The following is a 15556-nucleotide window of genomic DNA, read 5'->3' as shown; positions in this document are numbered from 1 at the left end:
GGAATGCTGCCATTGCTGACGGTAAGCTCAAGTACTTAACTGAGCCAATCCCGGTCAACCCAGGCCCAAATGCAGGAGCCAACGAGTCACTCGCTTATAGTGACTTCGTTATGGAAGCGGGTGCGATAAAGAACGTAGTCATCTTTGCAATGGAAACCAATTTGCAGAGACGCTTCATTGCCCAAGGTGCAAACAAGATTTTCACCACGCTCACTAACGAGTTCTCAAAGGCACCGAGAATCGTTACATATGAGCATACCCGTCGCTTCTTTGATGCGAAACTCCAGAAGGGCCAACCGGTTAGCCCACACATTCTCCACATGATTGAGAATATCGAAAAGCTGGAGGCAATGAATTGTAGAACCAGTGAGAGCATTATCATTGATCGAATGCTTCATTCTCTTCACGATGGTTTTGCCCTTTTCAGGGCGAACTACTATATGAATGACTTGAAAAAGAGTCCTCATGAGCTACACTCCCTTCTCGTACAGACCGAGAAGGATATGAAATTGAGTGGGAGCGTGAAGCAGGATGTTCTCACAATTTACAAAGGTAAAGGTAAGGGCAACGCTCATGACGACCTAGCTGTAGGTAAGCCAAAGTTTAAAAAGCCAGGAAACGGTAAGAGTGCGCCTGGTGAGACTAGTGGCTCACAGGGCAAGACAAAGAGCAAGGGCGGTGACATAGAGTGCCACCATTGTCACAAGACTGGACATTGGAGGAGGAACTGTCCCGTCTACCGTGAGGACATCAAGGCAGGCCGCGTCGTTCCTGTTGGTATGTCATCTTATATTCATATGATTGAGATTAACCATGCAAGTTTCGGAACTTGGGTACTAGATACTGGTTGTGGTTCTCATCTGTGTAATCATTTGAAGGGCCTAAAGAACATCATACCTCTCGAAAAAGGTGATGTGGACCTGCGAGTCGGGAATGGAGCACGAGTTGCTGCTGCCTCGAAGGGAACATATGTAATCCAACTCCCTAGTGGTTTTGAGTTATCTTTAAATAACTGTTACTATGTACCCAGTTTATCTAAGAATATTATTTCTGTTTCCGTACTTGCTAAAGACGGTTTTGCATTTTCAATAAAGGATAATAGTTGTATTTTCTCTTTTAATGAAATGATTTATGGCAAAGCAGTTTCCATGAATGGAATTTATAGCTTAGATCAAACCACGGAAGTATTACACATGAATAATAAGAAATTAAAGGTTGGTGACAAAGATCAAACCTATCTATGGCATTGTCGAATGGGACACATAAATGAGAAACGCGTAAAGAAACTCGTCGATAATGGGACTATTCCCTCATTCGGATTTTCTGCATATGGCACGTGTGAATCATGTCTCATTGGCAAGATGACTCGAATTTCCTTCAAAGGTGTTGGAATGCGCGCTAGTGACCTATTAGGACTCATACATACGGACGTATGTGGACCTATGTCAATTACCGCTAGAGATGGCTATAGATATTTTATCACTTTCACGACGATTTGAGTAGATACGGATATGTCTACTTAATTAAGCATAAAAGTGAGTCCTTTGAGAAATTCAAGGAATACCGCAATAGGGTACAAACCAACTCGGGTAGAAAGATTAAAGCACTCCGTTCAGATCGGGGTGGCGAATATCTTTCAAATGAGTTTGATCAACACCGGAAAGACTGTGGAATCATTTTGCGCTTAACTCCACCGAACACCTCAATTGAATGGTGTGTCCGAACGGAGAAATCGAACCTTACTTGATATGGTTCGATCCATGATGAGTCACACGGCAAAGTGCCTCGATTCATTATGGGGTTATGCTCTTTGTCACCGCTCTTATACTTAACCGAAGTCCGTCTAAAGTCAGTCGACAAGACTTCATATGAAATGTGGAAGGGAACAGTACCCAACTTGTCCTTTATTCGGGTTTGGGGCTGCGAGGCTTATGTCAAGTGGAGACACGAGGATAAGCTCGGCCCACGATCGGTCAAGACATACTTTATAGGTTATCCAAAAGGAACATTTGGTCATTACTTCTATTCGCCTACCGAACATCGAGTTTTTGTTGCGGCGAGTGCGACGTTCTTAGAGAAAGAATTTCTCGAGAACAAGTCGAGTAATAGAACCTTCGAGCTGTCGGAGATTCCAGAACCAACAACCGAGGAACAGATGGAGGAAGCTGTACCTCCAACTGATGATACGGTAAATATTCCTGAGGAACCTAGGAGGTCGGGTAGAGACTCTCATCCTCCAGACAGATACATAGGTATGGTCGAGGAGAATGAAGTTTTACTTCTAGAAAGTAATGAACCCGCAACCTATAAAGGTGCTATGGCCTGTTCCGACTCAAAGCCATGGCTTGAAGCCATGCAATCCGAGATGGACCCCATGTATGAGAATAACGTATGGGATCTAGTTGATTTACCTAATAAGGTAAAACCTCTACAGTGCAAATGGCTTTACAAAATAAAGCGTTCTGTAGACACGCAACCAGATATCTATAAGGCACGACTTGTGGCAAAAGGTTTCACTCAAGTGCAAGGATTGCATTATGATGAGATTTTTGCACCTGTAGTCATGCTACGTTCCATTCGGATAATCTTAGCGATTGCCGCATTTCATGATTATGAAATTTGGCAAATGGATGTGAAAACCGCCTTCTTAAACGGTTATTTGGAGGAAGAGTTGTACATGGTGCAACCCGAAGGTTTCATAGATCCTAAGCATCCTAAGAAAGTATGCAAGCTTAAACGTTCCATTTATGGACTTAAGCAAGCTTCTCGGAGTTGGAATCATCGTTTCGACCAAGTGATAAAAGAGTATGGCTTCATTCGATCGGTCGAAGAACCATGCTTATATATCAAGTCGAGTGGGAGCAAGATTGTATTCTTGATATTTTATGTCGATGACATACTCTTGATTGGGAATGACATTCCTCTCCTTTCTTCGGTTAAAGAATGGTTGAAGAACCATTTCCAGATGAAAGATTTGGGTGAGGCACAGCGTATTTTGGGAATCCGTATCTACCGAGATAGATCACGACGGACGTTATCACTTAGTCAGGAGTCTTATTTGGATAAGGTTCTTGAGAGGTTCAGCATGACCAACTCCAAGAAGGGGAACCTTCCTATGACGACTGGGATGCAGGTGAGCAAGTCTCAGTCACCCACGACGCCTGAAGGTATTGAGCGCATGAGTCGTGTTCCTTATGCATCTGCAATAGGATCGATCATGTATGCCATGATATGCACACGTCCAGACGTGGCATATGCATTGAGTATGACGAGTCGGTACCAAATTAAAAGACTCCAGGTGAAACACACTGGATAGCAGTCAAAAATATCCTCAAGTACCTACGGAGGACTAAGGATTGGGTATTGACTTATGGAGGCGATACTAAGCTATGCGCAACCGGTTACGCAGATGCTAGCTTCCAAACGGATCGAGATGATTCAAAATCTCAGTCCGGGTTCGTCTTCACTCTTAATGATGCTACGGTCAGCTGGAAGAGTTCCAAACAGAGTGTTGTAGAAGATTCTACTACTGAATCCGAGTACTATGCCGCTTTGGAGGCAGCAAAGGAAGCGATATGGATGCGTCAATTCTTACAAGGGCTTTCGGTAGTTCCAAGTTCGAATGACCCGATCACCATCTATTGTGACAATAGAGGTGCCATCTTCCAGGCTAAGGAGCCAAAGTCTAGCAACAAATCTAGACATGTACTTCGGAAAGCTCACTTGATCCGTGATTACGTGGAGCAAGAATAGATAGTGATTGACAAGATTGCGACGGATGATAACATCGCGGATCCTCTCACCAAACCGTTGAATTATGATAAGCATGTAGGGCATATAAATTCCATGGGAATTAAACATGTTCCTGAGTTGTAGTACTTGATTATGGATTTGATACATTATCTTTTTCATATATTATTTATAACTTCATCGTTTTATATATAATATTTTGTTTTTCATGTGGATTGTACTGACAACATTGAACGCCACAAAGTGAATCAATTACATTATATTTGTTTGGTCCGTAATCGCCGATGTGAGCCGATAACTCCGGCTATTATATTGTGCAGTCGATTGATGGTGGGTTCAACGAGCCATAAGTCAAACGGTTGACTGATCGATCACAGATGCGAGATTATGACGATACCTCGTAGGACAACTTTTTGTGACAACGTAATAGAGTCCTAAATGTTTAATAACATTCGGTGCCAGGTCGTGGATAGGACATCCATTGTGTTCCTAGAGTCGATTCTTTTGACTATCGACTGTCTCTTGAGATTAAGGCGCTTTTGGGTGACTTTGGTTTCTTTCTCACGGTCTACAAGAATCGGGGGGCTAAGTAGATTTTTTCTGGGTCATTTCATACTGTGCTTACATCTGCAGGATTCGAGTTGGGGAAAATATCCAACCCTTATCAGGTATAGTTATTTCTCAGGGCCACTCGAGGAGTTGTAACTGAAATGCATGGCCATGCTCGAATGTTGATTCGTTTATCAGTTAAGTTACTCTCTAGTCGGGGAAACCACTCTTGATATTGATCCCTTGTAAAATACGACCTTTGTGAATTCGGATTTGCAAATTGTTTTACATTGAGTGGGAGAAATTTTAGGATATGAGAATCGGTTATCGCACATACACTTGTGAGGACAAGTGGGAGTTTGTTGGAGCTTGTGTCCTCCACAAATTAGTGTGATAACATTTGTAAATCTCTTACAGGTTCACAAGGGTATACTTCGTATATTTAATCAGTTGATTAACGTTTACCTAATAACGGTTGGCTTGCTAGAAATTTTGACGTTATTATCACACAGATGGCGGTGATCAACTGGTCCCTAAAGGTCACACCTATAGGACGTGTTTGAGAAATGTGGTCATAGAAATATAATCACATTGATGCCCAAAATGACTAAAAAGTTAGTCGATGTGTTGATGAGATAATTATTTAATGAAAATTAAATAATATTAGTTGAGACGAATTAATCAATCAATTCGTAAATTAAATATAATAAGTTATATTTAATTAAATATATATAATGTTAGCTTGGACGAATTAATCTGTTAATTCGTAATTAAATATAATCAGTTGTATTTAATATCAACAAGTTGAATGTGTCATAGTGGTAATAGTGCTAGGGGTACATAAGCCAAGAGGTCATGGGTTCGATCCTCACTAGATGACAATTTAACACACTTTATATATTTTTGAAAAGACAAAAAATAAGGAGAATTGACTCCTTATTTAGGTCACTTTGGCCGAAATTAGGAAAGGGTTTTTCTTTCCTAATTGACTCCGTGTTTTGGTCTCATAAAAAGAAAGGTAGAGAATTATCTCTACCCTAATGCTTTTTCTTGACCTTGCCTCCTCTCTCTCATAAAAAAAACACAAAAACAACTAAATTTTACAGAAAACTTTAGATTGATTTCTAGCATAATCAAAGGGCATATCTCAGATCGTCTTGGGTGCAACTAATAGGCGAATACCTACTTTGGTATTGTTCTTAGGCCAATTTTGCTAGGACCGAAGGTTAATTCTAAATCCTTATACTTTGTTTATGTATTTTGTTTATGACCTTTAATCATCATTGTTAAATCGTTATAATCCTTCTAAATTAAGGGAAGTATACAGATTATTTCCCACACACATAGGCCCCACCTCCGACAACTCCTTACAACCAGTATTGTTGATAATATGACAACGTTAGTGAATCGGGGTGTAAAAATCAAATATATGAAAAAAAAATATACTTTTGATATTGATAGAGAGATTTGTCGTCATTCCCTTATCAAAAACAATTTATAAAATAACCTAATATAAGTAGTACAAATCGGGTGTCGATCACAAAGATGGTAGGGATTAGTATTTAGCTTGTTGGAATCAAAGCTTAGCCTAATAAATGAAAGTGATTGTTTAACTATTGACTAAAAGTGTAAGCTAATGCAAATTTATAAAGCAAATACGATTAATGAAACGAGTTTTAAGAAATATGATAAAAAGGTAGAGTCTTTGGGTTCACCCAAGTAAGGTGGACAAGATTATGGGGTTAACGAGTAATGGATAGTGATTTGGTCAAGGTTTAAACACTAATTACTTAGTCTTTCTAAAGTCAAACACAAAATCTTCACTTTGTGTCTTAACTCTTCACAAACATACTATTAAACATCCATTTGCATTCTTGTGTAAGGAAATATCAAGCATACAACAATGAAAGACTTGAGTTTTCACACAAACAATTCATCGAACACTACATGTGCATGTGTATGAAGACCAAATATTTTACTCAAAACCATATGTTAACTACCCAATATCATCATCCAAACCCCTTCTCAAGATCCCCCTAAAACCCTACAAGAGACTACTCACACATACTAAAAGGAACATGTAAACAAATGAAGAAGACAATGTAAACATAGCAACAAACATCATGCTACTTCAAACAACAATTAATATGAAATTGAAATGTAAACAAACCAAAACCAAATCAGATTAAGTGGAGAATTATACCAAAAAATAAGGAAAGATTTCAACTTTGGATTGATTATAGAAGAAATTCTTCAATATCTTCTATTACAACTCAAATACTAAATGTAAAGAACCCAACTAAAGTAGAACTAAACTAATTTGTAGAGTATCTAAGACTTAATTAAGGAAAGATTAAAGTTTGATTAAGGAAAGCTTAACATAAATTAGGAGATAATTTCAGATCTAGGGTATTGTGTCTAATACAAATTATGACGGTCTATATATAGTGTTCTGATAATTAGGTCAAACAAAGAAAGGGAAGACAGAAATACGGAGAAGGGAGTCTGGGCCGGTGGACTGGCCGCCGGTCTTGGACCGGCTTAGAACCCGCTGGAAGTTCATCTTCAAAATTGGTCTTGGCTTGGGTTAGCAGTGGTTCTGGGCCGGTTGGCCGGCCGCCGGTCGTGGACCGGCTCAGAACCACCTGATTATTCACTTCAAAATTATTCCAAAAACTCCATGAGGGACTCTCAACCGGTGGACCGGCTGCCGGCCGACCGGTCGGGAATCCTCTTTTGCTTTCTTCCCTTCTTCTTCCTCATGCTAGCTTCGTATGCTGTTTTGCTCACTCCCTTGATCCTCTTTTGACTCAAATTCTGCAAGATGAGACGAAAAATCATAGCACGGGACTAAAGACGTAAAATGCAAGCTAAAGATGTCAAACCCGTCTTAATTAGAGACAAAATGCATAGGGAAGATGGGGAAAATTTATTCAAAATAAGCACACATCAAACCTCCCCACACTTAAACGTTACTCGTCTCCGAGTAAGTAATCTAAGCGTTGTTAAGACCCTTAACATAGACACGTGACTAAGACACTTTATTATAACATCCGAATCGGGTTTAGCTTCACCCGTAGCCCTTTCAACTCACAATTTGACACTTCATTAGGGGAAATGCCCTATTGCAAGGCAAGTGAGGTCTTGCTACAAAATATTGGTTCAAAAAGGCACTTAGCTACCAAATCATGCATGGAAATGAACCGATCAAAATACACCCATTTGTCTCATTCAAGCGGGGTTTTCAAAACTGAATCAAGAGAGTCTATTAGTGGAGAACACCGTCTTAGGGTCCCTATTGGTGTCAACCCCCTAATCTTAGCTCAAGTGGTCAAAAGTGATAACAAAAGTGACCAAGAAACACATTCAAGGTCGGGGAAAAAGGGAAAACGCAACTTGACTCACAAGATTTACAAAACCGACACGAGATTCGACACTAACTAGCCCAAGACTGTGAGATCTAAGGTAACGATTTCCTCGCAGTTTTCGCTCGTCATACAATTTAAGAACGGGTGATTATTGTGCAAATGGAATAAAATCACTCACCTACTACGACGAGCAAAAGGATGCCCGCAATCTAACGTGGTGTTCATTCCTAATATCAAGTGAGAGATGCAAAAAGACGGTAGATACATGCATAACGAAGCAAGATGGGTTGTAAGGGGGCTAAGGACATGGGTGAAAGTAGAATGGTGCAAGCACCATTATGGAAATGTGGAGTTAAATGGCCAAGATGTTATCAAAATTTCCACTTAAAACCCAACTTAAATGCAACAAATGAGCATTCACATAACCCAACATTTTTGAAAGTTCGACTCATTTGGAAAAAACATCAACTTGCCCTTATTCGCCAACAATTTTCCACCCCTTTATTGATGTAAGAGGGGTGTAGTTTGATTTTTATTCGACACAAACGGCTAACAAAATACTTTTCTTTTCTTTTTCTTTTCGTTTGTCTTCTTTTCTATTTCCTTTTTCTTCTTTCATGTAACCTCTTATTCAACACAAACTTGACCAAATCGACGCAATGTTTCGACTCTTGCAATGTAAGCTCAAAATCTCATGAAATTAGGACTCAAAACCCCAATTACACGCAACCACAGAAAACCTGACAACTTCTTGATCAAGGAGAGTTGTTTATGGGAAGTAGTTGATTGTGTAGGCTTGTCAAATGAAAGGCTAAGGTTCAAAAGGGTGACAAAATAAGGGGTCTTAATCTAAAAGGGTTAAAAATATAGTCTATTTGGCAATGTGAGACTATAAACATGCAACACGATTGCTTCAAAAATGCATGCACAAAAAGTAATCATCTCTACGAATAAAGGAACGAATGTCACGTTATGCGTTGTGATATGATATTCTAAGCAAGGAGACCTACTGACAACCTAAAATGGGACCGGTTATGAATGAGTCGGCCTAAAGGAGGCTCTAACCTTACCTTTTATATGGTTGTATCGTCCCTTGGTCAAGTCTAGGCTATGTCAACGTCTCACAAGTTGGTCTAGACTCGGTGTCTATCATGCTTCCCCAAAAAGAACAATTATTACTAGGACATGAGCTATTAAGTGGGGCGAGACACGTAGTAGACAATTGTCATCATTTATGGCTAACATTCTCCACATTAAGACTCTTTACACCATTTATTTACAAACGGAATGCAATATGTACAAGATGCACCTAAAACAAATATGTACATGCTACGTGAATGCAAGTATATACAATCGTGACACATTCTCTAGCTAGCATGTGTTTGGGTTAAAAATAGCACAATGAATGAAGGCCCATTAAACAAAATAAAGGTTATGGATCGAATGGTAAGGAGGAAGGGAGCCCGCGGTCAGGAAAAGGGGAAACGGGCTTAAGAAGGGTCAAGAGCCCGTCATAGAAGGTGCCCGTGTTAAGGAAAGAAGTGTCAGGGAGAAGTTAGGGAGAAGTTAGGGAGATCAGAGAGAATTGGCAAGAGAGTCCGTGTAACACCCCGTATTTTATTAAGTTGAATAAAATTCTTTTAATTGCTATTTTGAATTAAATTACATCATTTAACGATTTATATATATATGCTTAGCTAATTAATTAATTTCATCATAATTCGATACGTTAATTTTAATAATCATTAATAAGTTTATTTAAAGTTAGTTCGAGTTTATTGAAATTAGTTCGAGTTTATTTATTTAATAATTTTCGTTTCTTTACGAGTCCTTATGAAAGTTGTTTTAAGTGAACCCGAGATGGATTTTGGGAACAAAACCGTCCAATTAGCTATTTTGAGCTTATTTCACTAAATTAGCAATTTTTATTAATATCCGTTGGTTTTGTAAAAATCGCTAATAATTCCGATTCAAGCTAATTTCGTATTATTTTAGTTAACTAGCTGAGTTTATTTTATTTTCATTCATTAAATTTATTTATTATTGAGTATGTTTTATCTCGAAAAACTTTACTAAAATCGCTTCTATTTAACTCGAGACGATTTTAAAAACGAGCGAAATTACTTAACGATGAAGAAACGTACGTATAATTAGTAGCTAGCAAGCTAGCTGGTGTTTCATTATTATTATTATTATTATTACTAATCTACCGTCCCCACCCCCTTCACTTTCCCTTTCCCTTCTTTTTTTTTTTCCTTTTCGAATTCACCAGCAACAACAATGGAACAATTCCATTTTCATCCCGACCTTAAAACCTCAGATCCCGCCTCCATTCTCAACCAAATTCGATAATTTTTGTACCATTAGCTTCCTCGTCCTTTCCTCGTCCTTTTAAGGTAAGAAAATCTCCTTTTTGTAGTGGTTTCGTCTTTCGCCGTCTTATAAAAGTGTCGTCTTTTAGCTTCTTTATTCCGTTTTCTTGCCCTTTTATGAAGGATTCGAAGGCCCGGGGTGAGGCTCGTGCCTTGTGGACCATATATCCGAAGAATAAGGGGCGTTTAAGGTAACATGATTGTTACCCTATATTGTTATAGTAGTATTTGTATATCTTACTTCGTTAAGTTAATTGTTTGTGAGATTGGTTTGGAAGTGGAGTCACTCGGTAATACAAGTACTCTTTTACGGTTGGAATGAATAAGGGATCTTTATTAATGAATGAGGTATATGAGCAATACAAAACTTGAAGATTGGTCATGGGTGTCGCACGTCAATGTCAGAGATTGGTTTAGGTGTGATCAGAATGGGATGAACTATACGTTCATTAGTTGATGGTATACCACTATTGATTTATTATTATTTGGACTTTGAGGCCAATTTATAGTGTTCATGATATTTAAGGTTCGTATTGTATTTTAATTGTCATTCTCTTTGGCCCTGACTCGTGGGTGAGTAGCTTAGAGTTATTCTCTAAATGTTGAGCAATTCTTTTAATGGAATATTTGATATTATCGATATTGAAATTGAGATGGAAATCTGGTTACTATGGAGTATTATATTATAGGACGAAGTAATGAGAGAGATGGGGTAGAGAGTTGAGATTGAATTAATTTTTGGGACGAGAGTGACTTTTATAAGGTTGGCCTAGCAATGGCCCCGGCCGTGGCCTCGCCGTAGCCTTGGCCGTGGCCTCTGTAGCCTAGCAGCGCATGGGCAAAGGGCCTAGCCGTGGCCTGGGCAGTGGCCCTGGCCGTGGCCTAGGCGTGGCCTTGGCCGTGGCCTAGGCAAAGCGTGGCTCGGCCGTGCCTAGGCAAAGGCCTAGGCAAAGGCCTGGCCGTGGCCTAGGCAGTGGCCTGGCTAAGTCGCGAGTTTGGGCCGTATCTATAAATTGTTTTGACGCTAGTTTGGTTTATTTAAAATATAATTAAATTAATTTACGTCTCATATTTTATATAAAGATAATTCGTTAATATCGTCCTTTCACATAACTATTTTAGGTGGCTCATATGGGGTTGAAGATGAAGAGTAATTTTGAGGTTTTAGAAGCTTTCTCAAGTTATTGCTTATCTCTTTGCTAGCTTAAGGTAACTATTCCGAGTTACTCGACGATTTAATGTCACATTAGTAGTTAATGTGTGCCTGTTGTTTGTTAAGTGTTTAGGTGATTGATAATGTGTTACTTTCGTTTTTCACATGATAGAAATTAGAAATAGCATGAGAATAATATTGCGATAAAATTTGTAATTTGGGCCAAAGCAGGCCAAGACTACGAAATGGGCCGATTGACCGAACGAGTTTGGTCAAACTAGGTTTAAACCAGTCAGCCTCGATTTGACCGATGACCCGTCGCGGGACTCGGGTCGAGGGTTTGTCTTTGAGGTGAGATTGGATGTTTTATGTTATGCCTTGATATTTGTAATTATCATTTCACATGTTGGTTGTTGGATGCTTTGGGTGCCTTATACTTGAGTCTTCTTGCCTTGTTGCCATTTTAGCTTGTTCTCATGAATTATGAGATTAACGGTTAGCTGGAGTTTGGATTATTATTGATATTGAGGATATTGTTGGATTGTCTGCTGAATAGACATTTATATAGCCCTTCACATGATAGAATGTTAGCATTTATGTTGGTAAGTTGGACTCTTTGCCCTCTTATGGTTAAGTGGGTGTCCTATTTGTCTTGTGTGGTGTGGGCTAAAGTATTCAAGCTGGGACTAGCTGGGACTAGGTCCTAGGTGAGTATTTCGGCCTTCATCATAGATAGGTCTTTATAGTCTCTGACGAGTATATGTTCACTGCTTAATAGCCTTTGTGTTCCTGACTAGTGGATTTATATCCAAGTTGGGGCATGACCTCGTTACTTATTTTGATAGTAAGTGGTCAGCTTAAGTACTAGCCAACCCTTTGGTGGACTCCTTAGGGTACTCACTAAGTTTTAGAAAAATTGTGGGTCTTGGGTGCGGTGGTGTGTATCCGCATGTCTAGGTCTCAAGATTTTTAGGCTAGGGTTGTGTTGTGTCTTGGCCATGTTTTATTAATATTAACCGCTGAGCCAAGATACCGGTTCGATTACCTTCCCTACCTCGTGGTATAGACTCGAGTTACAGAGTGACTATTGACGGTACTAAGAACTTATGCCTGTCTTTGATATATTGCCCTTTCTTGTATGGTGATTCTATGAATCATAGAAGGTGAGATGCAAGCCGGCTATGGTTGATAGAGTTTGGATTCCTGGATGTTATGTGATTCACATGATAGTGTAGTATGAGTCGGTCTAGTATTCACTGGCTAGGACTATGTGTTGTTATATTGTTGTTCACATGATAAGCACGATTGTCTAGCATCTATATGCTAAGGCTATGTGTTATTCATATTCATATTATTATGTTTACATGTTATATTAATTATGACATTTCGTGGCTGGGAGAACTCGGAGTTACTCCCCACTGACTGTGGCTTTCGTATTTGTATAAAATGCGAATGACAGGTAGGTGATGCATATATGGGGTACATGGACGAGCTAGCGAGCAAAGTAACCTTGGGACCTAGACTGGTTTTATTTTATTGTGACCCTTAAACCCTTTTTATGTCACATACATTTTAGGGACATATGTCTCCCTTTCTCATATTTGGTTTGTATAACTTTGTTTCGCGACTTTAGCGATGTTTCATTCATGAGATTTATTTTGGACCTTGCATGTTTGACACCTTCCCTTTTGGATATCTTTATAACAGGTTCAGGTTTTAAAAATTACAGGTTTTTACTATAATGAACCTATTACAAACATATCCATGCAGTTTTATTCTAGAATTACGTGTTTACTTTTCCGCAATAAATGAGGGTGTCACAGTCCGGGTTTGGAAAGAAGTCTTTATGGAAATTATATTCCCTTTCCATATTCGAGGTAGGGTATAACCAGGGTTCTTACCCTATAAATAGCGAAGGAAGCAAATCAAGAAGACATTCAACAACATACTCAAGACAACCGCACTTACGCATTCACATCAAAGCCACGGCATATTATTCTCAAATATATACCCACCTGAGATCTTGCCGGCCTGACACCTAGCGTCAGCAAGATCAGCATAAACGTTACTATTGTAATCATCCTCCTATTCATATAGTGCAATACTTGGCAGGGTACCGTCCCTCCCGCGGTTGTTCCCACATTGGGTTTTCCGCGTCACCAAAATCTTACGTGTCAATTTACATTACGCACTTTATTTTCCTATTTACTTATTGACATACGAACGAATATACATCCAACCAACGAATATAGACTACATTGACCCTAATTAATCGATTTGGGTAAAAATACCTAAACAGTTTGGCGCCCACCGTGGGGCATTGTGGTCGTCAATCGTTGATATCTTAGATACACAATGGATAAGCAAACATCTGAAGCCGTGTCAGGGAGCAGGCATCCATCGCCACCACCACCATCTACTCAAAATCCAACATCAACAGTGGCCACGCAGGCTCCCGGACATACCTCAAGAGTCATACCGACAGCAAAAGCTTCTTTACCTCCTAAGACCCCTGCTGTCTCAACTCAGACCAGATCAGACAAAGGAACATCAAGCTCAGGCGTCACTCCGCCGCCCAGTCCCACGCAAATCCTGCTCGCCGGCGTGGAAAATCTTCAGAAAGCTATGGAAAACATGAGAGAAGACCAAAGGAGAGCAGATGCTGAGGTAAGAAGGAGAGACAGAGAGCTCTGGGCACAAATTGATCTCCTAAAGCAGCAGTCCAACACTCCAGCGAACAGGACAGGTGAAGGAAGATCTCCCTTGGTAGATCTGACACAAGGAGCATCAGGCAGCAGGCAGATACCAGCTGAAATAATTACAAGATTGGATTTGGCTACGATACCGTCAGATGGAAGAATAACCCCACGAGGGTTAGGATACCTCACACCAGATAGCTGGCAGCCGACTAGCTGCATAGGGATACAAACAGGTGGCCTCCCCCGTCGCCAGCCCCCCAAAGAATCGATCAAACACCTGTAGCAGATCCGAGTCAAACCAGCAAATAAACTGGCAGCAGGAGACAGTCGTTACTACAACCCCCCTGGCTGCCGGAGCCTATCAGAACCTTCCAGGGCCCGGATCAGGAGGAAATATGCAGACAGCTGACAGACGAACCCCAGATTCAGCCAATATAACTAATCAGCAGTACTTGGAGCTAAAGGAGATGCTGAGCAGGGTTCCAGGGCTACCACCCCCACTCGAGAAAGCAGCTCTAGACAGTTACGCCGACTCACCATTCGTGGACACCATATCCATCACAGCCATGCCAAAGGGATTCACCAATCCAAACATGCCTCTCTTCGACGGCACAAAAGATCCCTTTGATCATGTCAGCCAGTATAAACAGAAAATGATAACGGTAACAGCCATAGGGCAAGTCAAGGAGGCTTGCATGTGCAAAGGGTTCGGGTCCACCCTAACAGGACCGGCACTCCGATGGTTTTTAAGCCTGCCCAACAGGTCGATATCTACATTTGCTGAATTGGTGAACGCATTTACTCAACAGTTCGCAAGCAGCAGAAAGCCACAGAAGCACGCAGGAGACCTGTACAGAATCGTCCAGGGGGCAGGAGAGAGCATTGGAGAATACAATACCAGATTTAACAATGAGAAGGTAGCAGTACGAGAGTGTGATGTCTCAACAGCAGTAGAAGCCTTCAGAAGAGGCCTCCACCACGACTCCGACCTATACAAGCAGCTGACTATGCATCCCTGCCATAGTTTCGAAGCAGTGCAGGAAAAGGCAGCTGCCGCGATCAGACTGGAGGAAGATATCCTAGCCAGAGCCAGCTTACAGAGCACACCGAGTATTTCTAGTACTTCAGCCGTGGAGAAATCAGGAAGAAAGCAAACCACCAACAAGAAGGACGAGAGATACAGACCATATGGGAGGGGAGTCAACAGAATCGAGGAAAATCAGCTACTCCCCACCCTGGCAGAATATGGGTTCACTACAGGTATCGGAGGAATCTTGAAGGCACTCAGAGAGATGGGAGATGGAGTCAGGTGGCCCAACCCACCAGTAGGAGAGCAAGCTTGGAGAAAGGATAGCAAGAAGAAGTGTGAATTCCATCGTGATATCGGACACAACACTGAGGATTGCTACACATTAAGAAGAGAGATCAAGCGCCTGTACGAACAAGGAAAGCTGAGCCACCTATTACCACGTGGGGGCAAGCAGCAGGATAAGGTAGGTTCCGCTGCCGGCACCCACCCACATGCACTAAAATTATAAACGTGATAACAAAGGCTCGGACTTAAGCGGCCGACATACTCAACAGCTAAGAGACATGCCACCGAGATCAAAGGAGACAGGCCAGCTAATTCTTGCAGAATCTCTCACAGTGATCTGCCAGCAGTAA

General features: G+C 40.7%; 1 long non-coding RNA gene across 1 annotated transcript; it reads left to right on the top strand.

Annotated features, from left to right (window-relative positions):
• Positions 1-9895: 9895 nt before the first annotated feature.
• Positions 9896-12848, top strand: LOC141652398 (uncharacterized). The gene is made up of 3 exons (XR_012547188.1): positions 9896-10063; positions 11162-11248; positions 12652-12848. It is a non-coding gene; the product is annotated as an uncharacterized LOC141652398 (long non-coding RNA).
• Positions 12849-15556: the final 2708 nt, after the last annotated feature.

The sequence above is a fragment of the Silene latifolia genome, chromosome 4, assembly GCF_048544455.1.
Source record: "Silene latifolia isolate original U9 population chromosome 4, ASM4854445v1, whole genome shotgun sequence".
NCBI lineage: Eukaryota > Viridiplantae > Streptophyta > Magnoliopsida > Caryophyllales > Caryophyllaceae > Silene > Silene latifolia.
Note: the sequence above shows the minus strand (reverse complement) of the source record. Positions and strands in the feature narration are given on the sequence as shown.